The 21520-nt window shown below is 52.3% G+C and overlaps 21 non-coding genes and 5 pseudogenes across 21 annotated transcripts; all 26 read right to left on the reverse strand.

Annotated features, from left to right (window-relative positions):
- Positions 1–300: 300 nt before the first annotated feature.
- LOC142189439 (5S ribosomal RNA) lies at positions 301–409 on the reverse strand (annotated as a pseudogene).
- A 714-nt stretch (positions 410–1123) lies between these two features.
- On the reverse strand, positions 1124–1242 carry LOC142189325 (5S ribosomal RNA). The gene has a single exon (XR_012713504.1). It is a non-coding gene; the product is annotated as a 5S ribosomal RNA (ribosomal RNA).
- A 715-nt stretch (positions 1243–1957) lies between these two features.
- On the reverse strand, positions 1958–2076 carry LOC142189337 (5S ribosomal RNA). Its single transcript, XR_012713515.1, has one exon. It is a non-coding gene; the product is annotated as a 5S ribosomal RNA (ribosomal RNA).
- Positions 2077–2790: 714 nt separating this feature from the next.
- On the reverse strand, positions 2791–2909 carry LOC142189404 (5S ribosomal RNA). Its single transcript, XR_012713579.1, has one exon. It is a non-coding gene; the product is annotated as a 5S ribosomal RNA (ribosomal RNA).
- Positions 2910–3623: 714 nt separating this feature from the next.
- LOC142189327 (5S ribosomal RNA) lies at positions 3624–3742 on the reverse strand. The gene has a single exon (XR_012713505.1). It is a non-coding gene; the product is annotated as a 5S ribosomal RNA (ribosomal RNA).
- A 715-nt stretch (positions 3743–4457) lies between these two features.
- On the reverse strand, positions 4458–4576 carry LOC142189152 (5S ribosomal RNA). The gene has a single exon (XR_012713342.1). It is a non-coding gene; the product is annotated as a 5S ribosomal RNA (ribosomal RNA).
- A 714-nt stretch (positions 4577–5290) lies between these two features.
- LOC142189224 (5S ribosomal RNA) lies at positions 5291–5409 on the reverse strand. Its single transcript, XR_012713410.1, has one exon. It is a non-coding gene; the product is annotated as a 5S ribosomal RNA (ribosomal RNA).
- A 715-nt stretch (positions 5410–6124) lies between these two features.
- Positions 6125–6243, reverse strand: LOC142189153 (5S ribosomal RNA). Its single transcript, XR_012713343.1, has one exon. It is a non-coding gene; the product is annotated as a 5S ribosomal RNA (ribosomal RNA).
- A 716-nt stretch (positions 6244–6959) lies between these two features.
- LOC142189399 (5S ribosomal RNA) lies at positions 6960–7078 on the reverse strand. The gene has a single exon (XR_012713574.1). It is a non-coding gene; the product is annotated as a 5S ribosomal RNA (ribosomal RNA).
- Positions 7079–7792: 714 nt separating this feature from the next.
- Positions 7793–7911, reverse strand: LOC142189155 (5S ribosomal RNA). The gene has a single exon (XR_012713345.1). It is a non-coding gene; the product is annotated as a 5S ribosomal RNA (ribosomal RNA).
- Positions 7912–8625: 714 nt separating this feature from the next.
- On the reverse strand, positions 8626–8723 carry LOC142189534 (5S ribosomal RNA; annotated as a pseudogene).
- Positions 8724–9437: 714 nt separating this feature from the next.
- LOC142189156 (5S ribosomal RNA) lies at positions 9438–9556 on the reverse strand. The gene has a single exon (XR_012713346.1). It is a non-coding gene; the product is annotated as a 5S ribosomal RNA (ribosomal RNA).
- Positions 9557–10270: 714 nt separating this feature from the next.
- On the reverse strand, positions 10271–10389 carry LOC142189328 (5S ribosomal RNA). The gene has a single exon (XR_012713506.1). It is a non-coding gene; the product is annotated as a 5S ribosomal RNA (ribosomal RNA).
- Positions 10390–11104: 715 nt separating this feature from the next.
- LOC142189440 (5S ribosomal RNA) lies at positions 11105–11213 on the reverse strand (annotated as a pseudogene).
- Positions 11214–11927: 714 nt separating this feature from the next.
- Positions 11928–12046, reverse strand: LOC142189329 (5S ribosomal RNA). The gene has a single exon (XR_012713507.1). It is a non-coding gene; the product is annotated as a 5S ribosomal RNA (ribosomal RNA).
- A 715-nt stretch (positions 12047–12761) lies between these two features.
- Positions 12762–12880, reverse strand: LOC142189157 (5S ribosomal RNA). The gene has a single exon (XR_012713347.1). It is a non-coding gene; the product is annotated as a 5S ribosomal RNA (ribosomal RNA).
- Positions 12881–13594: 714 nt separating this feature from the next.
- LOC142189226 (5S ribosomal RNA) lies at positions 13595–13713 on the reverse strand. The gene has a single exon (XR_012713412.1). It is a non-coding gene; the product is annotated as a 5S ribosomal RNA (ribosomal RNA).
- A 722-nt stretch (positions 13714–14435) lies between these two features.
- LOC142189451 (5S ribosomal RNA) lies at positions 14436–14552 on the reverse strand (annotated as a pseudogene).
- Positions 14553–15266: 714 nt separating this feature from the next.
- LOC142189400 (5S ribosomal RNA) lies at positions 15267–15385 on the reverse strand. The gene has a single exon (XR_012713575.1). It is a non-coding gene; the product is annotated as a 5S ribosomal RNA (ribosomal RNA).
- Positions 15386–16099: 714 nt separating this feature from the next.
- LOC142189234 (5S ribosomal RNA) lies at positions 16100–16218 on the reverse strand. Its single transcript, XR_012713419.1, has one exon. It is a non-coding gene; the product is annotated as a 5S ribosomal RNA (ribosomal RNA).
- Positions 16219–16932: 714 nt separating this feature from the next.
- Positions 16933–17051, reverse strand: LOC142189369 (5S ribosomal RNA). Its single transcript, XR_012713545.1, has one exon. It is a non-coding gene; the product is annotated as a 5S ribosomal RNA (ribosomal RNA).
- A 721-nt stretch (positions 17052–17772) lies between these two features.
- Positions 17773–17889, reverse strand: LOC142189453 (5S ribosomal RNA; annotated as a pseudogene).
- Positions 17890–18603: 714 nt separating this feature from the next.
- LOC142189401 (5S ribosomal RNA) lies at positions 18604–18722 on the reverse strand. Its single transcript, XR_012713576.1, has one exon. It is a non-coding gene; the product is annotated as a 5S ribosomal RNA (ribosomal RNA).
- A 714-nt stretch (positions 18723–19436) lies between these two features.
- LOC142189258 (5S ribosomal RNA) lies at positions 19437–19555 on the reverse strand. Its single transcript, XR_012713442.1, has one exon. It is a non-coding gene; the product is annotated as a 5S ribosomal RNA (ribosomal RNA).
- A 714-nt stretch (positions 19556–20269) lies between these two features.
- Positions 20270–20388, reverse strand: LOC142189158 (5S ribosomal RNA). Its single transcript, XR_012713348.1, has one exon. It is a non-coding gene; the product is annotated as a 5S ribosomal RNA (ribosomal RNA).
- A 715-nt stretch (positions 20389–21103) lies between these two features.
- On the reverse strand, positions 21104–21222 carry LOC142189159 (5S ribosomal RNA). Its single transcript, XR_012713349.1, has one exon. It is a non-coding gene; the product is annotated as a 5S ribosomal RNA (ribosomal RNA).
- Between the last annotated feature and the right edge of the window lie 298 nt (positions 21223–21520).

Consider the following 21520-nt stretch of genomic DNA (forward strand, 5'->3'; position numbering starts at 1 on the left):
GCCCTGTAAATTGGTCTGCAGGTTACTAGCTATGGCTTCCAGCCCGGCGGGAGGCCCAGATACTATGGAAATGAAGCCTGCTATTATTAAAAGTAAAAAGCCACAACGCTGGTGGCCACCACGCCCGCTGCGGCTGCTAAGAGTGATAGCGGTAAGACTGAGAATACTAGGATTTTGCAAGGCCTAAAGAGTGCAAGAGAGAAAGCGAATGTAAAAGAAGCAAGTGTGCAGTGTAAAAAGTGAATGTAAAAATGGCATAGAGGAGAGTGACCCCTGCTGGTGGAAGTGAGGAAAAGCAAAAGCCTACAGCACCTGGTATTCCCAGGCGGTCTCCCATCCAAGTACTAACCAGGCCCGACCCTGCTTAGCTTCCGAGATCAGGCGTGTTCAGGGTGGTGTGGCCGTAGGCAGAGACAGGCTTCTCACTTACTCCTCTTCTACTTTGCAGCCTGGCTGCTGGCAGCCCTTTGCACTACTTCACGCTAGACCTTTTTCTTCACTTTTTGCCTTCTCTTAAGGGAACTTCATACTCCAACAGGAGCAGTGCAAGAGCTGGGGGCGGCCCTTATACCCACAGGTGTTGTTCAGCAACCAGTCACAGGCCGCAGCCGCCCTCTTTCAAAAGGGCTGGGCGCAAGGTCTGCGCAGGGCTAAGAAACCATCCCGGGGGTGAAAGAAAGAGCAAGCTGGACCAGAGCCCATTGTCCAGTAGTTGGCTAAGGAAGAAGTTGAGATGGTTGCCCGTGCCTGGAAGCGAAGCTGCTTTTCAGTCAGCTTCTCTTTTCTTAGGGCGCGTTGTCTGCAAAGATGTTCAGCCTGTGTTGCCCTGTAAATTGGTCTGCAGGTTACGAGCTATGGCTTCCAGCCCGGCGGGAGGCCCAGATACTATGGAAATGAAGCCTGCTATTATTAAAAGAAAAAAGCCACAACGCTGGTGGCCACCACGCCCGCTGCGGCTGCTAAGAGTGATAGCGGTAAGACTGAGAATACTAGGATTTTGCAAGGCCTAAAGAGTGCAAGAGAGAAAGCGAATGTAAAAGAAGCAAGTGTGCAGTGTAAAAAGTGAATGTAAAAATGGCATAGAGGAGAGTGACCCCTGCTGGTGGAAGTGAGGAAAAGCAAAAGCCTACAGCACCTGGTATTCCCAGGCGGTCTCCCATCCAAGTACTAACCAGGCCCGACCCTGCTTAGCTTCCGAGATCAGACGAGATCGGGCGTGTTCAGGCTGGTGTGGCCGTAGGCAGAGACAGGCTTCTCACTTACTCCTCTTCTACTTTGCAGCCTGGCTGCTGGCAGCTCTTTGCACTACTTCACGCTAGACCTTCTTCTTCACTTTTTGCCTTCTCTTAAGGGAACTTCATACTCCAACAGGAGCAGTGCAAGAGCTGGGGGGCGGCCCTTATACCCACAGGTGTTGTTCAGCAACCAGTCACAGGCCGCAGCCGCCCTCTTTCAAAAGGGCTGGGCGCAAGGTCTGCGCAGGGCTAAGAAACCATCCCGGGGGTGAAAGAAAGAGCAAGCTGGACCAGAGCCCATTGTCCAGGAGTCGGCTAAGGAAGAAGTTGAGATGGTTGCCCGTGCCTGGAAGCGAAGCTGCTTTTCAGTCAGCTTCTCTTTTCTTAGGGCACGTTGTCTGCAAAGATGTTCAGCCTGTGTTGCCCTGTAAATTGGTCTGCAGGTTACTAGCTATGGCTTCCAGCCCGGCGGGAGGCCCAGATACTATGGAAATGAAGCCTGCTATTATTAAAAGTAAAAAGCCACAACGCTGGTGGCCACCACGCCCGCTGCGGCTGCTAAGAGTGATAGCGGTAAGACTGAGAATACTAGGATTTTGCAAGGCCTAAAGAGTGCAAGAGAGAAAGCGAATGTAAAAGAAGCAAGTGTGCAGTGTAAAAAGTGAATGTAAAAATGGCATAGAGGAGAGTGACCCCTGCTGGTGGAAGTGAGGAAAAGCAAAAGCCTACAGCACCTGGTATTCCCAGGCGGTCTCCCATCCAAGTACTAACCAGGCCCGACCCTGCTTAGCTTCTGAGATCAGACGAGATCGGGCGTGTTCGGGGTGGTATGGCCGTAGGCAGAGACAGGCTTCTCACTTACTCCTCTTCTACTTTGCAGCCTGGCTGCTGGCAGCCCTTTGCACTACTTCACGCTAGACCTTTTTCTTCACTTTTTGCCTTCTCTTAAGGGAACTTCATACTCCAACAGGAGCAGTGCAAGAGCTGGGGGCGGCCCTTATACCCACAGGTGTTGTTCAGCAACCAGTCACAGGCCGCAGCCGCCCTCTTTCAAAAGGGCTGGGCGCAAGGTCTGCGCAGGGCTAAGAAACCATCCCGGGGGTGAAAGAAAGAGCAAGCTGGACCAGAGCCCATTGTCCAGGAGTCGGCTAAGGAAGAAGTTGAGATGGTTGCCCGTGCCTGGAAGCGAAGCTGCTTTTCAGTCAGCTTCTCTTTTATTAGGGCGCGTTGTCTGCAAAGATGTTCAGCCTGTGTTGCCCTGTAAATTGGTCTGCAGGTTACTAGCTATGGCTTCCAGCCCGGCGGGAGGCCCAGATACTATGGAAATGAAGCCTGCTATTATTAAAAGTAAAAAGCCACAACGCTGGTGGCCACCACGCCCGCTGCGGCTGCTAAGAGTGATAGCGGTAAGACTGAGAATACTAGGATTTTGCAAGGCCTAAAGAGTGCAAGAGAGAAAGCGAATGTAAAAGAAGCAAGTGTGCAGTGTAAAAAGTGAATGTAAAAATGGCATAGAGGAGAGTGGCCCCTGCTGGTGGAAGTGAGGAAAAGCAAAAGCCTACAGCACCTGGTATTCCCAAGCGGTCTCCCATCCAAGTACTAACCAGGCCCGACCCTGCTTAGCTTCCGAGATCAGACGAGAAAGGGCGTGTTCAGGGTGGTGTGGCTGTAGGCAGAGACAGGCTTCTCACTTACTCCTCTTCTACTTTGCAGCCTGGCTGCTGGCAGCCCTTTGCACTACTTCACGCTAGACCTTTTTCTTCACTTTTTGCCTTCTCTTAAGGGAACTTCATACTCCAACAGGAGCAGTGCAAGAGCTGGGGGCGGCCCTTATACCCACAGGTGTTGTTCAGCAACCAGTCACAGGCCGCAGCCGCCCTCTTTCAAAAGGGCTGGGCGCAAGGTCTGCGCAGGGCTAAGAAACCATCCCGGGGGTGAAAGAAAGAGCAAGCTGGACCAGAGCCCATTGTCCAGTAGTTGGCTAAGGAAGAAGTTGAGATGGTTGCCCGTGCCTGGAAGCGAAGCTGCTTTTCAGTCAGCTTCTCTTTTCTTAGGGCGCGTTGTCTGCAAAGATGTTCAGCCTGTGTTGCCCTGTAAATTGGTCTGCAGGTTACGAGCTATGGCTTCCAGCCCGGCGGGAGGCCCAGATACTATGGAAATGAAGCCTGCTATTATTAAAAGAAAAAAGCCACAACGCTGGTGGCCACCACGCCCGCTGCGGCTGCTAAGAGTGATAGCGGTAAGACTGAGAATACTAGGATTTTGCAAGGCCTAAAGAGTGCAAGAGAGAAAGCGAATGTAAAAGAAGCAAGTGTGCAGTGTAAAAAGTGAATGTAAAAATGGCATAGAGGAGAGTGACCCCTGCTGGTGGAAGTGAGGAAAAGCAAAAGCCTACAGCACCTGGTATTCCCAGGCGGTCTCCCATCCAAGTACTAACCAGGCCCGACCCTGCTTAGCTTCCGAGATCAGACGAGATCGGGCGTGTTCAGGCTGGTGTGGCCGTAGGCAGAGACAGGCTTCTCACTTACTCCTCTTCTACTTTGCAGCCTGGCTGCTGGCAGCTCTTTGCACTACTTCACGCTAGACCTTCTTCTTCACTTTTTGCCTTCTCTTAAGGGAACTTCATACTCCAACAGGAGCAGTGCAAGAGCTGGGGGGCGGCCCTTATACCCACAGGTGTTGTTCAGCAACCAGTCACAGGCCGCAGCCGCCCTCTTTCAAAAGGGCTGGGCGCAAGGTCTGCGCAGGGCTAAGAAACCATCCCGGGGGTGAAAGAAAGAGCAAGCTGGACCAGAGCCCATTGTCCAGGAGTCGGCTAAGGAAGAAGTTGAGATGGTTGCCCGTGCCTGGAAGCGAAGCTGCTTTTCAGTCAGCTTCTCTTTTCTTAGGGCACGTTGTCTGCAAAGATGTTCAGCCTGTGTTGCCCTGTAAATTGGTCTGCAGGTTACTAGCTATGGCTTCCAGCCCGGCGGGAGGCCCAGATACTATGGAAATGAAGCCTGCTATTATTAAAAGTAAAAAGCCACAACGCTGGTGGCCACCACGCCCGCTGCGGCTGCTAAGAGTGATAGCGGTAAGACTGAGAATACTAGGATTTTGCAAGGCCTAAAGAGTGCAAGAGAGAAAGCGAATGTAAAAGAAGCAAGTGTGCAGTGTAAAAAGTGAATGTAAAAATGGCATAGAGGAGAGTGACCCCTGCTGGTGGAAGTGAGGAAAAGCAAAAGCCTACAGCACCTGGTATTCCCAGGCGGTCTCCCATCCAAGTACTAACCAGGCCCGACCCTGCTTAGCTTCCGAGATCAGACGAGATCGGGCGTGTTCAGGGTGGTGTGGCCGTAGGCGGAGACAAACTTCTCACTTACTCCTCTTCTACTTTGCAGCCTGGCTGCTGGCAGCTCTTTGCACTACTTCACGCTAGACCTTTTTCTTCACTTTTTGCCTTCTCTTAAGGGAACTTCATACTCCAACAGGAGCAGTGCAAGAGCTGGGGGCGGCCCTTATACCCACAGGTGTTGTTCAGCAACCAGTCACAGGCCGCAGCCGCCCTCTTTCAAAAGGGCTGGGCGCAAGGTCTGCGCAGGGCTAAGAAACCATCCCGGGGGTGAAAGAAAGAGCAAGCTGGACCAGAGCCCATTGTCCAGGAGTCGGCTAAGGAAGAAGTTGAGATGGTTGCCCGTGCCTGGAAGCGAAGCTGCTTTTCAGTCAGCTTCTCTTTTCTTAGGGCACGTTGTCTGCAAAGATGTTCAGCCTGTGTTGCCCTGTAAATTGGTCTGCAGGTTACTAGCTATGGCTTCCAGCCCGGCGGGAGGCCCAGATACTATGGAAATGAAGCCTGCTATTATTAAAAGTAAAAAGCCACAACGCTGGTGGCCACCACGCCCGCTGCGGCTGCTAAGAGTGATAGCGGTAAGACTGAGAATACTAGGATTTTGCAAGGCCTAAAGAGTGCAAGAGAGAAAGCGAATGTAAAAGAAGCAAGTGTGCAGTGTAAAAAGTGAATGTAAAAATGGCATAGAGGAGAGTGACCCCTGCTGGTGGAAGTGAGGAAAAGCAAAAGCCTACAGCACCTGGTATTCCCAGGCGGTCTCCCATCCAAGTACTAACCAGGCCCGACCCTGCTTAGCTTCCGAGATCAGACGAGATCGGGCATGTTCAGGGTGGTGTGGCCGTAGGCGGAGACAGGCTTCTCACTTACTCCTCTTCTACTTTGCAGCCTGGCTGCTGGCAGCTCTTTGCACTACTTCACGCTAGACCTTCTTCTTCACTTTTTGCCTTCTCTTAAGGGAACTTCATACTCCAACAGGAGCAGTGCAAGAGCTGGGGGGCGGCCCTTATACCCACAGGTGTTGTTCAGCAACCAGTCACAGGCCGCAGCCGCCCTCTTTCAAAAGGGCTGGGCGCAAGGTCTGCGCAGGGCTAAGAAACCATCCCGGGGGTGAAAGAAAGAGCAAGCTGGACCAGAGCCCATTGTCCAGTAGTCGGCTAAGGAAGAAGTTGAGATGGTTGCCCGTGCCTGGAAGCGAAGCTGCTTTTCAGTCAGCTTCTCTTTTCTTAGGGCGCGTTGTCTGCAAAGATGTTCAGCCTGTGTTGCCCTGTAAATTGGTCTGCAGGTTACTAGCTATGGCTTCCAGCCCGGCGGGAGGCCCAGATACTATGGAAATGAAGCCTGCTATTATTAAAAGTAAAAAGCCACAACGCTGGTGGCCACCACGCCCGCTGCGGCTGCTAAGAGTGATAGCGGTAAGACTGAGAATACTAGGATTTTGCAAGGCCTAAAGAGTGCAAGAGAGAAAGCGAATGTAAAAGAAGCAAGTGTGCAGTGTAAAAAGTGAATGTAAAAATGGCATAGAGGAGAGTGACCCCTGCTGGTGGAAGTGAGGAAAAGCAAAAGCCTACAGCACCTGGTATTCCCAGGCGGTCTCCCATCCAAGTACTAACCAGGCCCGACCCTGCTTAGCTTCCGAGATCAGACGAGATCGGGCGTGTTCAGGGTGGTGTGGCCGTAGGCAGAGACAGGCTTCTCACTTACTCCTCTTCTACTTTGCAGCCTGGCTGCTGGCAGCTCTTTGCACTACTTCACGCTAGACCTTCTTCTTCACTTTTTGCCTTCTCTTAAGGGAACTTCATACTCCAACAGGAGCAGTGCAAGAGCTGGGGGTGCGGCCCTTATACCCACAGGTGTTGTTCAGCAACCAGTCACAGGCCGCAGCCGCCCTCTTTCAAAAGGGCTGGGCGCAAGGTCTGCGCAGGGCTAAGAAACCATCCCGGGGGTGAAAGAAAGAGCAAGCTGGACCAGAGCCCATTGTCCAGTAGTCGGCTAAGGAAGAAGTTGAGATGGTTGCCCGTGCCTGGAAGCGAAGCTGCTTTTCAGTCAGCTTCTCTTTTCTTAGGGCGCGTTGTCTGCAAAGATGTTCAGCCTGTGTTGCCCTGTAAATTGGTCTGCAGGTTACTAGCTATGGCTTCCAGCCCGGCGGGAGGCCCAGATACTATGGAAATGAAGCCTGCTATTATTAAAAGTAAAAAGCCACAACGCTGGTGGCCACCACGCCCGCTGCGGCTGCTAAGAGTGATAGCGGTAAGACTGAGAATACTAGGATTTTGCAAGGCCTAAAGAGTGCAAGAGAGAAAGCGAATGTAAAAGAAGCAAGTGTGCAGTGTAAAAAGTGAATGTAAAAATGGCATAGAGGAGAGTGACCCCTGCTGGTGGAAGTGAGGAAAAGCAAAAGCCTACAGCACCTGGTATTCCCAGGCGGTCTCCCATCCAAGTACTAACCAGGCCCGACCCTGCTTAGCTTCCGAGATCAGACGAGAAAGGGCGTGTTCAGGGTGGTGTGGCTGTAGGCAGAGACAGGCTTCTCACTTACTCCTCTTCTACTTTGCAGCCTGGCTGCTGGCAGCCCTTTGCACTACTTCACGCTAGACCTTTTTCTTCACTTTTTGCCTTCTCTTAAGGGAACTTCATACTCCAACAGGAGCAGTGCAAGAGCTGGGGGCGGCCCTTATACCCACAGGTGTTGTTCAGCAACCAGTCACAGGCCGCAGCCGCCCTCTTTCAAAAGGGCTGGGCGCAAGGTCTGCGCAGGGCTAAGAAACCATCCCAGGGGTGAAAGAAAGAGCAAGCTGGACCAGAGCCCATTGTCCAGTAGTCGGCTAAGGAAGAAGTTGAGATGGTTGCCCGTGCCTGGAAGCGAAGCTGCTTTTCAGTCAGCTTCTCTTTTCTTAGGGCGCGTTGTCTGCAAAGATGTTCAGCCTGTGTTGCCCTGTAAATTGGTCTGCAGGTTACTAGCTATGGCTTCCAGCCCGGCGGGAGGCCCAGATACTATGGAAATGAAGCCTGCTATTATTAAATGAAAAAAGCCACAACGCTGGTGGCCACCACGCCCGCTGCGGCTGCTAAGAGTGATAGCGGTAAGACTGAGAATACTAGGATTTTGCAAGGCCTAAAGAGTGCAAGAGAGAAAGCGAATGTAAAAGAAGCAAGTGTGCAGTGTAAAAAGTGAATGTAAAAATGGCATAGAGGAGAGTGAGCCCTGCTGGTGGAAGTGAGGAAAAGCAAAAGCCTACAGCACCTGGTATTCCCAGGCGGTCTCCCATCCAAGTACTAACCAGGCCCGACCCTGCTTAGCTTCCGAGATCAGACGAGATCGGGCGTGTTCAGGGTGGTGTGGCCGTAGGCAGAGACAGGTTTCTCACTTACTCCTCTTCTACTTTGCAGCCTGGCTGCTGGCAGCCCTTTGCACTACTTCACGCTAGACCTTTTTCTTCACTTTTTGCCTTCTCTTAAGGGAACTTCATACTCCAACAGGAGCAGTGCAAGAGCCGGGGGCGGCCCTTATACCCACAGGTGTTGTTCAGCAACCAGTCACAGGCCGCAGCCGCCCTCTTTCAAAAGGGCTGGGCGCAAGGTCTGCGCAGGGCTAAGAAACCATCCCGGGGGTGAAAGAAAGAGCAAGCTGGACCAGAGCCCATTGTCCAGGAGTCGGCTAAGGAAGAAGTTGAGATGGTTGCCCGTGCCTGGAAGCGAAGCTGCTTTTCAGTCAGCTTCTCTTTTCTTAGGGCGCGTTGTCTGCAAAGATGTTCAGCCTGTGTTGCCCTGTAAATTGGTCTGCAGGTTACTAGCTATGGCTTCCAGCCCGGCGGGAGGCCCAGATACTATGGAAATGAAGCCTGCTATTATTAAAAGTAAAAAGCCACAACGCTGGTGGCCACCACGCCCGCTGCGGCTGCTAAGAGTGATAGCGGTAAGACTGAGAATACTAGGATTTTGCAAGGCCTAAAGAGTGCAAGAGAGAAAGCGAATGTAAAAGAAGCAAGTGTGCAGTGTAAAAAGTGAATGTAAAAATGGCATAGAGGAGAGTGACCCCTGCTGGTGGAAGTGAGGAAAAGCAAAAGTCTACAGCACCTGGTATTCCCAGGCGGTCTCCCATCCAAGTACTAACCAGGCCCGACCCTGCTTAGCTTCGAGATCAGGGTGGTGTGGCCGTAGGCAGAGACAGGCTTCTCACTTACTCCTCTTCTACTTTGCAGCCTGGCTGCTGGCAGCCCTTTGCACTACTTCACGCTAGACCTTTTTCTTCACTTTTTGCCTTCTCTTAAGGGAACTTCATACTCCAACAGGAGCAGTGCAAGAGCTGGGGGCGGCCCTTATACCCACAGGTGTTGTTCAGCAACCAGTCACAGGCCGCAGCCGCCCTCTTTCAAAAGGGCTGGGCGCAAGGTCTGCGCAGGGCTAAGAAACCATCCCGGGGGTGAAAGAAAGAGCAAGCTGGACCAGAGCCCATTGTCCAGGAGTCGGCTAAGGAAGAAGTTGAGATGGTTGCCCGTGCCTGGAAGCGAAGCTGCTTTTCAGTCAGCTTCTCTTTTCTTAGGGCGCGTTGTCTGCAAAGATGTTCAGCCTGTGTTGCCCTGTAAATTGGTCTGCAGGTTACTAGCTATGGCTTCCAGCCCGGCGGGAGGCCCAGATACTATGGAAATGAAGCCTGCTATTATTAAAAGTAAAAAGCCACAACGCTGGTGGCCACCACGCCCGCTGCGGCTGCTAAGAGTGATAGCGGTAAGACTGAGAATACTAGGATTTTGCAAGGCCTAAAGAGTGCAAGAGAGAAAGCGAATGTAAAAGAAGCAAGTGTGCAGTGTAAAAAGTGAATGTAAAAATGGCATAGAGGAGAGTGACCCCTGCTGGTGGAAGTGAGGAAAAGCAAAAGCCTACAGCACCTGGTATTCCCAGGCGGTCTCCCATCCAAGTACTAACCAGGCCCGACCCTGCTTAGCTTCCGAGATCAGACGAGATCGGGCGTGTTCAGGGTGGTGTGGCCGTAGGCAGAGACAGGCTTCTCACTTACTCCTCTTCTACTTTGCAGCCTGGCTGCTGGCAGCCCTTTGCACTACTTCACGCTAGACCTTTTTCTTCACTTTTTGCCTTCTCTTAAGGGAACTTCATACTCCAACAGGAGCAGTGCAAGAGCTGGGGGCGGCCCTTATACCCACAGGTGTTGTTCAGCAACCAGTCACAGGCCGCAGCCGCCCTCTTTCAAAAGGGCTGGGCGCAAGGTCTGCGCAGGGCTAAGAAACCATCCCGGGGGTGAAAGAAAGAGCAAGCTGGACCAGAGCCCATTGTCCAGTAGTTGGCTAAGGAAGAAGTTGAGATGGTTGCCCGTGCCTGGAAGCGAAGCTGCTTTTCAGTCAGCTTCTCTTTTCTTAGGGCGCGTTGTCTGCAAAGATGTTCAGCCTGTGTTGCCCTGTAAATTGGTCTGCAGGTTACGAGCTATGGCTTCCAGCCCGGCGGGAGGCCCAGATACTATGGAAATGAAGCCTGCTATTATTAAAAGAAAAAAGCCACAACGCTGGTGGCCACCACGCCCGCTGCGGCTGCTAAGAGTGATAGCGGTAAGACTGAGAATACTAGGATTTTGCAAGGCCTAAAGAGTGCAAGAGAGAAAGCGAATGTAAAAGAAGCAAGTGTGCAGTGTAAAAAGTGAATGTAAAAATGGCATAGAGGAGAGTGACCCCTGCTGGTGGAAGTGAGGAAAAGCAAAAGCCTACAGCACCTGGTATTCCCAGGCGGTCTCCCATCCAAGTACTAACCAGGCCCGACCCTGCTTAGCTTCCGAGATCAGACGAGATCGGGCGTGTTCAGGCTGGTGTGGCCGTAGGCAGAGACAGGCTTCTCACTTACTCCTCTTCTACTTTGCAGCCTGGCTGCTGGCAGCTCTTTGCACTACTTCACGCTAGACCTTCTTCTTCACTTTTTGCCTTCTCTTAAGGGAACTTCATACTCCAACAGGAGCAGTGCAAGAGCTGGGGGGCGGCCCTTATACCCACAGGTGTTGTTCAGCAACCAGTCACAGGCCGCAGCCGCCCTCTTTCAAAAGGGCTGGGCGCAAGGTCTGCGCAGGGCTAAGAAACCATCCCGGGGGTGAAAGAAAGAGCAAGCTGGACCAGAGCCCATTGTCCAGGAGTCGGCTAAGGAAGAAGTTGAGATGGTTGCCCGTGCCTGGAAGCGAAGCTGCTTTTCAGTCAGCTTCTCTTTTCTTAGGGCACGTTGTCTGCAAAGATGTTCAGCCTGTGTTGCCCTGTAAATTGGTCTGCAGGTTACTAGCTATGGCTTCCAGCCCGGCGGGAGGCCCAGATACTATGGAAATGAAGCCTGCTATTATTAAAAGTAAAAAGCCACAACGCTGGTGGCCACCACGCCCGCTGCGGCTGCTAAGAGTGATAGCGGTAAGACTGAGAATACTAGGATTTTGCAAGGCCTAAAGAGTGCAAGAGAGAAAGCGAATGTAAAAGAAGCAAGTGTGCAGTGTAAAAAGTGAATGTAAAAATGGCATAGAGGAGAGTGACCCCTGCTGGTGGAAGTGAGGAAAAGCAAAAGCCTACAGCACCTGGTATTCCCAGGCGGTCTCCCATCCAAGTACTAACCAGGCCCGACCCTGCTTAGCTTCCGAGATCAGGCGTGTTCAGGGTGGTGTGGCCGTAGGCAGAGACAGACTTCTCACTTACTCCTCTTCTACTTTGCAGCCTGGCTGCTGGCAGCCCTTTGCACTACTTCACGCTAGACCTTTTTCTTCACTTTTTGCCTTCTCTTAAGGGAACTTCATACTCCAACAGGAGCAGTGCAAGAGCTGGGGGCGGCCCTTATACCCACAGGTGTTGTTCAGCAACCAGTCACAGGCCGCAGCCGCCCTCTTTCAAAAGGGCTGGGCGCAAGGTCTGCGCAGGGCTAAGAAACCATCCCGGGGGTGAAAGAAAGAGCAAGCTGGACCAGAGCCCATTGTCCAGTAGTTGGCTAAGGAAGAAGTTGAGATGGTTGCCCGTGCCTGGAAGCGAAGCTGCTTTTCAGTCAGCTTCTCTTTTCTTAGGGCGCGTTGTCTGCAAAGATGTTCAGCCTGTGTTGCCCTGTAAATTGGTCTGCAGGTTACGAGCTATGGCTTCCAGCCCGGCGGGAGGCCCAGATACTATGGAAATGAAGCCTGCTATTATTAAAAGAAAAAAGCCACAACGCTGGTGGCCACCACGCCCGCTGCGGCTGCTAAGAGTGATAGCGGTAAGACTGAGAATACTAGGATTTTGCAAGGCCTAAAGAGTGCAAGAGAGAAAGCGAATGTAAAAGAAGCAAGTGTGCAGTGTAAAAAGTGAATGTAAAAATGGCATAGAGGAGAGTGACCCCTGCTGGTGGAAGTGAGGAAAAGCAAAAGCCTACAGCACCTGGTATTCCCAGGCGGTCTCCCATCCAAGTACTAACCAGGCCCGACCCTGCTTAGCTTCCGAGATCAGACGAGATCGGGCGTGTTCAGGCTGGTGTGGCCGTAGGCAGAGACAGGCTTCTCACTTACTCCTCTTCTACTTTGCAGCCTGGCTGCTGGCAGCTCTTTGCACTACTTCACGCTAGACCTTCTTCTTCACTTTTTGCGTTCTCTTAAGGGAACTTCATACTCCAACAGGAGCAGTGCAAGAGCTGGGGGGCGGCCCTTATACCCACAGGTGTTGTTCAGCAACCAGTCACAGGCCGCAGCCGCCCTCTTTCAAAAGGGCTGGGCGCAAGGTCTGCGCAGGGCTAAGAAACCATCCCGGGGGTGAAAGAAAGAGCAAGCTGGACCAGAGCCCATTGTCCAGGAGTCGGCTAAGGAAGAAGTTGAGATGGTTGCCCGTGCCTGGAAGCGAAGCTGCTTTTCAGTCAGCTTCTCTTTTCTTAGGGCACGTTGTCTGCAAAGATGTTCAGCCTGTGTTGCCCTGTAAATTGGTCTGCAGGTTACTAGCTATGGCTTCCAGCCCGGCGGGAGGCCCAGATACTATGGAAATGAAGCCTGCTATTATTAAAAGTAAAAAGCCACAACGCTGGTGGCCACCACGCCCGCTGCGGCTGCTAAGAGTGATAGCGGTAAGACTGAGAATACTAGGATTTTGCAAGGCCTAAAGAGTGCAAGAGAGAAAGCGAATGTAAAAGAAGCAAGTGTGCAGTGTAAAAAGTGAATGTAAAAATGGCATAGAGGAGAGTGACCCCTGCTGGTGGAAGTGAGGAAAAGCAAAAGCCTACAGCACCTGGTATTCCCAGGCGGTCTCCCATCCAAGTACTAACCAGGCCCGACCCTGCTTAGCTTCCGAGATCAGACGAGATCGGGCGTGTTCAGGGTGGTGTGGCCGTAGGCGGAGACAAACTTCTCACTTACTCCTCTTCTACTTTGCAGCCTGGCTGCTGGCAGCTCTTTGCACTACTTCACGCTAGACCTTTTTCTTCACTTTTTGCCTTCTCTTAAGGGAACTTCATACTCCAACAGGAGCAGTGCAAGAGCTGGGGGCGGCCCTTATACCCACAGGTGTTGTTCAGCAACCAGTCACAGGCCGCAGCCGCCCTCTTTCAAAAGGGCTGGGCGCAAGGTCTGCGCAGGGCTAAGAAACCATCCCGGGGGTGAAAGAAAGAGCAAGCTGGACCAGAGCCCATTGTCCAGGAGTCGGCTAAGGAAGAAGTTGAGATGGTTGCCCGTGCCTGGAAGCGAAGCTGCTTTTCAGTCAGCTTCTCTTTTCTTAGGGCACGTTGTCTGCAAAGATGTTCAGCCTGTGTTGCCCTGTAAATTGGTCTGCAGGTTACTAGCTATGGCTTCCAGCCCGGCGGGAGGCCCAGATACTATGGAAATGAAGCCTGCTATTATTAAAAGTAAAAAGCCACAACGCTGGTGGCCACCACGCCCGCTGCGGCTGCTAAGAGTGATAGCGGTAAGACTGAGAATACTAGGATTTTGCAAGGCCTAAAGAGTGCAAGAGAGAAAGCGAATGTAAAAGAAGCAAGTGTGCAGTGTAAAAAGTGAATGTAAAAATGGCATAGAGGAGAGTGACCCCTGCTGGTGGAAGTGAGGAAAAGCAAAAGCCTACAGCACCTGGTATTCCCAGGCGGTCTCCCATCCAAGTACTAACCAGGCCCGACCCTGCTTAGCTTCCGAGATCAGACGAGATCGGGCATGTTCAGGGTGGTGTGGCCGTAGGCGGAGACAGGCTTCTCACTTACTCCTCTTCTACTTTGCAGCCTGGCTGCTGGCAGCTCTTTGCACTACTTCACGCTAGACCTTCTTCTTCACTTTTTGCCTTCTCTTAAGGGAACTTCATACTCCAACAGGAGCAGTGCAAGAGCTGGGGGGCGGCCCTTATACCCACAGGTGTTGTTCAGCAACCAGTCACAGGCCGCAGCCGCCCTCTTTCAAAAGGGCTGGGCGCAAGGTCTGCGCAGGGCTAAGAAACCATCCCGGGGGTGAAAGAAAGAGCAAGCTGGACCAGAGCCCATTGTCCAGTAGTCGGCTAAGGAAGAAGTTGAGATGGTTGCCCGTGCCTGGAAGCGAAGCTGCTTTTCAGTCAGCTTCTCTTTTCTTAGGGCGCGTTGTCTGCAAAGATGTTCAGCCTGTGTTGCCCTGTAAATTGGTCTGCAGGTTACTAGCTATGGCTTCCAGCCCGGCGGGAGGCCCAGATACTATGGAAATGAAGCCTGCTATTATTAAAAGTAAAAAGCCACAACGCTGGTGGCCACCACGCCCGCTGCGGGTGCTAAGAGTGATAGCGGTAAGACTGAGAATACTAGGATTTTGCAAGGCCTAAAGAGTGCAAGAGAGAAAGCGAATGTAAAAGAAGCAAGTGTGCAGTGTAAAAAGTGAATGTAAAAATGGCATAGAGGAGAGTGACCCCTGCTGGTGGAAGTGAGGAAAAGCAAAAGGAAAAGGAAAAGCACCTGGTATTCCCAGGCGGTCTCCCATCCAAGTACTAACCAGGCCCCACCCTGCTTAGCTTCCGAGATCAGACGAGATCGGGCGTGTTCAGGGTGGTGTGGCCATAGGCAGAGACAGGCTTCTCACTTACTCCTCTTCTACTTTGCAGCCTGGCTGCTGGCAGCTCTTTGCACTACTTCACGCTAGACCTTTTTCTTCACTTTTTGCCTTCTCTTAAGGGAACTTCATACTCCAACAGGAGCAGTGCAAGAGCTGGGGGCGGCCCTTATACCCACAGGTGTTGTTCAGCAACCAGTCACAGGCCGCAGCCGCCCTCTTTCAAAAGGGCTGGGCGCAAGGTCTGCGCAGGGCTAAGAAACCATCCCGGGGGTGAAAGAAAGAGCAAGCTGGACCAGAGCCCATTGTCCAGGAGTCGGCTAAGGAAGAAGTTGAGATGGTTGCCCGTGCCTGGAAGCGAAGCTGCTTTTCAGTCAGCTTCTCTTTTCTTAGGGCACGTTGTCTGCAAAGATGTTCAGCCTGTGTTGCCCTGTAAATTGGTCTGCAGGTTACTAGCTATGGCTTCCAGCCCGGCGGGAGGCCCAGATACTATGGAAATGAAGCCTGCTATTATTAAAAGTAAAAAGCCACAACGCTGGTGGCCACCACGCCCGCTGCGGCTGCTAAGAGTGATAGCGGTAAGACTGAGAATACTAGGATTTTGCAAGGCCTAAAGAGTGCAAGAGAGAAAGCGAATGTAAAAGAAGCAAGTGTGCAGTGTAAAAAGTGAATGTAAAAATGGCATAGAGGAGAGTGACCCCTGCTGGTGGAAGTGAGGAAAAGCAAAAGCCTACAGCACCTGGTATTCCCAGGCGGTCTCCCATCCAAGTACTAACCAGGCCCGACCCTGCTTAGCTTCCGAGATCAGACGAGAAAGGGCGTGTTCAGGGTGGTGTGGCTGTAGGCAGAGACAGGCTTCTCACTTACTCCTCTTCTACTTTGCAGCCTGGCTGCTGGCAGCCCTTTGCACTACTTCACGCTAGACCTTTTTCTTCACTTTTTGCCTTCTCTTAAGGGAACTTCATACTCCAACAGGAGCAGTGCAAGAGCTGGGGGCGGCCCTTATACCCACAGGTGTTGTTCAGCAACCAGTCACAGGCCGCAGCCGCCCTCTTTCAAAAGGGCTGGGCGCAAGGTCTGCGCAGGGCTAAGAAACCATCCCGGGGGTGAAAGAAAGAGCAAGCTGGACCAGAGCCCATTGTCCAGTAGTCGGCTAAGGAAGAAGTTGAGATGGTTGCCCGTGCCTGGAAGCGAAGCTGCTTTTCAGTCAGCTTCTCTTTTCTTAGGGCGCGTTGTCTGCAAAGATGTTCAGCCTGTGTTGCCCTGTAAATTGGTCTGCAGGTTACTAGCTATGGCTTCCAGCCCGGCGGGAGGCCCAGATACTATGGAAATGAAGCCTGCTATTATTAAAAGAAAAAAGCCACAACGCTGGTGGCCACCACGCCCGCTGCGACTGCTAAGAGTGATAGCGGTAAGACTGAGAATACTAGGATTTTGCAAGGCCTAAAGAGTGCAAGAGAGAAAGCGAATGTAAAAGAAGCAAGTGTGCAGTGTAAAAAGTGAATGTAAAAATGGCATAGAGGAGAGTGACCCCTGCTGGTGGAAGTGAGGAAAAGCAAAAGCCTACGGCACCTGGTCTTCCCAGGCGGTCTCCCATCCAAGTACTAACCAGGCCCGACCCTGCTTAGCTTCCAAGATCAGACGAGATCGGGCGTGTTCAGGGTGGTGTGGCCGTAGGCAGAGGCAGGCTTCTCACTTACTCCTCTTCTACTTTGCAGCCTGGCTGCTGGCAGCTCTTTGCACTACTTCACGCTAGACCTTTTTCTTCACTTTTTGCCTTCTCTTAAGGGAACTTCATACTCCAACAGGAGCAGTGCAAGAGCCGGGGGCGGCCCTTATACCCACAGGTGTTGTTCAGCAACCAGTCACAGGCCGCAGCCGCCCTCTTTCAAAAGGGCTGGGCGCAAGGTCTGCGCAGGGCTAAGAAACCATCCCGGGGGTGAAAGAAAGAGCAAGCTGGACCAGAGCCCATTGTCCAGTAGTCGGCTAAGGAAGAAGTTGAGATGGTTGCCCGTGCCTGGAAGCGAAGCTGCTTTTCAGTCAGCTTCTCTTTTCTTAGGGCGCGTTGTCTGCAAAGATGTTCAGCCTGTGTTGCCCTGTAAATTGGTCTGCAGGTTACTAGCTATGGCTTCCAGCCCGGCGGGAGGCCCAGATACTATGGAAATGAAGCCTGCTATTATTAAAAGTAAAAAGCCACAACGCTGGTGGCCACCACGCCCGCTGCGGCTGCTAAGAGTGATAGCGGTAAGACTGAGAATACTAGGATTTTGCAAGGCCTAAAGAGTGCAAGAGAGAAAGCGAATGTAAAAGAAGCAAGTGTGCAGTGTAAAAAGTGAATGTAAAAATGGCATAGAGGAGAGTGACCCCTGCTGGTGGAAGTGAGGAAAAGCAAAAGTGTACAGCACCTGGTATTCCCAGGCGGTCTCCCATCCAAGTACTAACCAGGCCCGACCCTGCTTAGCTTCCGAGATCAGACGAGATCGGGCGTGTTCAGGGTGGTGTGGCCGTAGGCAGAGACAGGCTTCTCACTTACTCCTCTTCTACTTTGCAGCCTGGCTGCTGGCAGCCCTTTGCACTACTTCACGCTAGACCTTTTTCTTCACTTTTTGCCTTCTCTTAAGGGAACTTCATACTCCAACAGGAGCAGTGCAAGAGCTGGGGGCGGCCCTTATACCCACAGGTGTTGTTCAGCAACCAGTCACAGGCCGCAGCCGCCCTCTTTCAAAAGGGCTGGGCGCAAGGTCTGCGCAGGGCTAAGAAACCATCCCGGGGGTGAAAGAAAGAGCAAGCTGGACCAGAGCCCATTGTCCAGTAGTCGGCTAAGGAAGAAGTTGAGATGGTTGCCCGTGCCTGGAAGCGAAGCTGCTTTTCAGTCAGCTTCTCTTTTCTTAGGGCGCGTTGTCTGCAAAGATGTTCAGCCTGTGTTGCCCTGTAAATTGGTCTGCAGGTTACTAGCTATGGCTTCCAGCCCGGCGGGAGGCCCAGATACTATGGAAATGAAGCCTGCTATTATTAAAAGTAAAAAGCCACAACGCTGGTGGCCACCACGCCCGCTGCGGGTGCTAAGAGTGATAGCGGTAAGACTGAGAATACTAGGATTTTGCAAGGCCTAAAGAGTGCAAGAGAGAAAGCGAATGTAAAAGAAGCAAGTGTGCAGTGTAAAAAGTGAATGTAAAAATGGCATAGAGGAGAGTGACCCCTGCTGGTGGAAGTGAGGAAAAGCAAAAGGAAAAGGAAAAGCACCTGGTATTCCCAGGCGGTCTCCCATCCAAGTACTAACCAGGCCCCACCCTGCTTAGCTTCCGAGATCAGACGAGATCGGGCGTGTTCAGGGTGGTGTGGCCATAGGCAGAGACAGGCTTCTCACTTACTCCTCTTCTACTTTGCAGCCTGGCTGCTGGCAGCTCTTTGCACTACTTCACGCTAGACCTTTTTCTTCACTTTTTGCCTTCTCTTAAGGGAACTTCATACTCCAACAGGAGCAGTGCAAGAGCTGGGGGCGGCCCTTATACCCACAGGTGTTGTTCAGCAACCAGTCACAGGCCGCAGCCGCCCTCTTTCAAAAGGGCTGGGCGCAAGGTCTGCGCAGGGCTAAGAAACCATCCCGGGGGTGAAAGAAAGAGCAAGCTGGACCAGAGCCCATTGTCCAGGAGTCGGCTAAGGAAGAAGTTGAGATGGTTGCCCGTGCCTGGAAGCGAAGCTGCTTTTCAGTCAGCTTCTCTTTTCTTAGGGCACGTTGTCTGCAAAGATGTTCAGCCTGTGTTGCCCTGTAAATTGGTCTGCAGGTTACTAGCTATGGCTTCCAGCCCGGCGGGAGGCCCAGATACTATGGAAATGAAGCCTGCTATTATTAAAAGTAAAAAGCCACAACGCTGGTGGCCACCACGCCCGCTGCGGCTGCTAAGAGTGATAGCGGTAAGACTGAGAATACTAGGATTTTGCAAGGCCTAAAGAGTGCAAGAGAGAAAGCGAATGTAAAAGAAGCAAGTGTGCAGTGTAAAAAGTGAATGTAAAAATGGCATAGAGGAGAGTGACCCCTGCTGGTGGAAGTGAGGAAAAGCAAAAGCCTACAGCACCTGGTATTCCCAGGCGGTCTCCCATCCAAGTACTAACCAGGCCCGACCCTGCTTAGCTTCCGAGATCAGACGAGAAAGGGCGTGTTCAGGGTGGTGTGGCTGTAGGCAGAGACAGGCTTCTCACTTACTCCTCTTCTACTTTGCAGCCTGGCTGCTGGCAGCCCTTTGCACTACTTCACGCTAGACCTTTTTCTTCACTTTTTGCCTTCTCTTAAGGGAACTTCATACTCCAACAGGAGCAGTGCAAGAGCTGGGGGCGGCCCTTATACCCACAGGTGTTGTTCAGCAACCAGTCACAGGCCGCAGCCGCCCTCTTTCAAAAGGGCTGGGCGCAAGGTCTGCGCAGGGCTAAGAAACCATCCCGGGGGTGAAAGAAAGAGCAAGCTGGACCAGAGCCCATTGTCCAGTAGTCGGCTAAGGAAGAAGTTGAGATGGTTGCCCGTGCCTGGAAGCGAAGCTGCTTTTCAGTCAGCTTCTCTTTTCTTAGGGCGCGTTGTCTGCAAAGATGTTCAGCCTGTGTTGCCCTGTAAATTGGTCTGCAGGTTACTAGCTATGGCTTCCAGCCCGGCGGGAGGCCCAGATACTATGGAAATGAAGCCTGCTATTATTAAAAGAAAAAAGCCACAACGCTGGTGGCCACCACGCCCGCTGCGACTGCTAAGAGTGATAGCGGTAAGACTGAGAATACTAGGATTTTGCAAGGCCTAAAGAGTGCAAGAGAGAAAGCGAATGTAAAAGAAGCAAGTGTGCAGTGTAAAAAGTGAATGTAAAAATGGCATAGAGGAGAGTGACCCCTGCTGGTGGAAGTGAGGAAAAGCAAAAGCCTACAGCACCTGGTCTTCCCAGGCGGTCTCCCATCCAAGTACTAACCAGGCCCGACCCTGCTTAGCTTCCAAGATCAGACGAGATCGGGCGTGTTCAGGGTGGTGTGGCCGTAGGCAGAGGCAGGCTTCTCACTTACTCCTCTTCTACTTTGCAGCCTGGCTGCTGGCAGCTCTTTGCACTACTTCACGCTAGACCTTTTTCTTCACTTTTTGCCTTCTCTTAAGGGAACTTCATACTCCAACAGGAGCAGTGCAAGAGCCGGGGGCGGCCCTTATACCCACAGGTGTTGTTCAGCAACCAGTCACAGGCCGCAGCCGCCCTCTTTCAAAAGGGCTGGGCGCAAGGTCTGCGCAGGGCTAAGAAACCATCCCGGGGGTGAAAGAAAGAGCAAGCTGGACCAGAGCCCATTGTCCAGTAGTCGGCTAAGGAAGAAGTTGAGATGGTTGCCCGTGCCTGGAAGCGAAGCTGCTTTTCAGTCAGCTTCTCTTTTCTTAGGGCGCGTTGTCTGCAAAGATGTTCAGCCTGTGTTGCCCTGTAAATTGGTCTGCAGGTTACTAGCTATGGCTTCCAGCCCGGCGGGAGGCCCAGATACTATGGAAATGAAGCCTGCTATTATTAAAAGTAAAAAGCCACAACGCTGGTGGCCACCACGCCCGCTGCGGCTGCTAAGAGTGATAGCGGTAAGACTGAGAATACTAGGATTTTGCAAGGCCTAAAGAGTGCAAGAGAGAAAGCGAATGTAAAAGAAGCAAGTGTGCAGTGTAAAAAGTGAATGTAAAAATGGCATAGAGGAGAGTGACCCCTGCTGGTGGAAGTGAGGAAAAGCAAAAGCCTACAGCACCTGGTATTCCCAGGCGGTCTCCCATCCAAGTACTAACCAGGCCCGACCCTGCTTAGCTTCCGAGATCAGACGAGATCGGGCGTGTTCAGGGTGGTGTGGCCGTAGGCAGAGGCAGGCTTCTCACTTACTCCTCTTCTACTTTGCAGCCTGGCTGCTGGCAGCTCTTTGCACTACTTCACGCTAGACCTTCTTCTTCACTTTTTGCCTTCTCTTAAGGGAACTTCATACTCCAACAGGAGCAGTGCAAGAGCTGGGGGGCGGCCCTTATACCCACAGGTGTTGTTCAGCAACCAGTCACAGGCCGCAGCCGCCCTCTTTCAAAAGGGCTGGGCGCAAGGTCTGCGCAGGGCTAAGAAACCATCCCGGGGGTGAAAGAAAGAGCAAGCTGGACCAGAGCCCATTGTCCAGTAGTCGGCTAAGGAAGAAGTTGAGATGGTTGCCCGTGCCTGGAAGCGAAGCTGCTTTTCAGTCAGCTTCTCTTTTCTTAGGGCGCGTTGTCTGCAAAGATGTTCAGCCTGTGTTGCCCTGTAAATTGGTCTGCAGGTTACTAGCTATGGCTTCCAGCCCGGCGGGAGGCCCAGATACTATGGAAATGAAGCCTGCTATTATTAAAAGTAAAAAGCCACAACGCTGGTGGCCACCACGCCCGCTGCGGCTGCTAAGAGTGATAGCGGTAAGACTGAGAATACTAGGATTTTGCAAGGCCTAAAGAGTGCAAGAGAGAAAGCGAATGTAAAAGAAGCAAGTGTGCAGTGTAAAAAGTGAATGTAAAAATGGCATAGAGGAGAGTGACCCCTGCTGGTGGAAGTGAGGAAAAGCAAAAGCCTACAGCACCTGGTATTCCCAGGCGGTCTCCCATCCAAGTACTAACCAGGCCCGACCCTGCTTAGCTTCCGAGATCAGACGAGATCGGGCGTGTTCAGGGTGGTGTGGCCGTAGGCAGAGACAGGCTTCTCACTTACTCCTCTTCTACTTTGCAGCCTGGCTGCTGGCAGCCCTTTGCACTACTTCACGCTAGACCTTTTTCTTCACTTTTTACCTTCTCTTAAGGGAACTTCATACTCCAACAGGAGCAGTGCAAGAGCTGGGGGCGGCCCTTATACCCACAGGTGTTGTTCAGCAACCAGTCACAGGCCCACAGGCCGCAGCCGCCCTCTTTCAAAAGGGCTGGGCGCAAGGTCTGCGCAGGGCTAAGAAACCATCCCGGGGGTGAAAGAAAGAGCAAGCTGGACCAGAGCC

The sequence above is a fragment of the Leptodactylus fuscus genome, unplaced genomic scaffold, assembly GCF_031893055.1.
Source record: "Leptodactylus fuscus isolate aLepFus1 unplaced genomic scaffold, aLepFus1.hap2 HAP2_SCAFFOLD_99, whole genome shotgun sequence".
Taxonomy (NCBI): Eukaryota; Metazoa; Chordata; class Amphibia; order Anura; family Leptodactylidae; genus Leptodactylus; species Leptodactylus fuscus.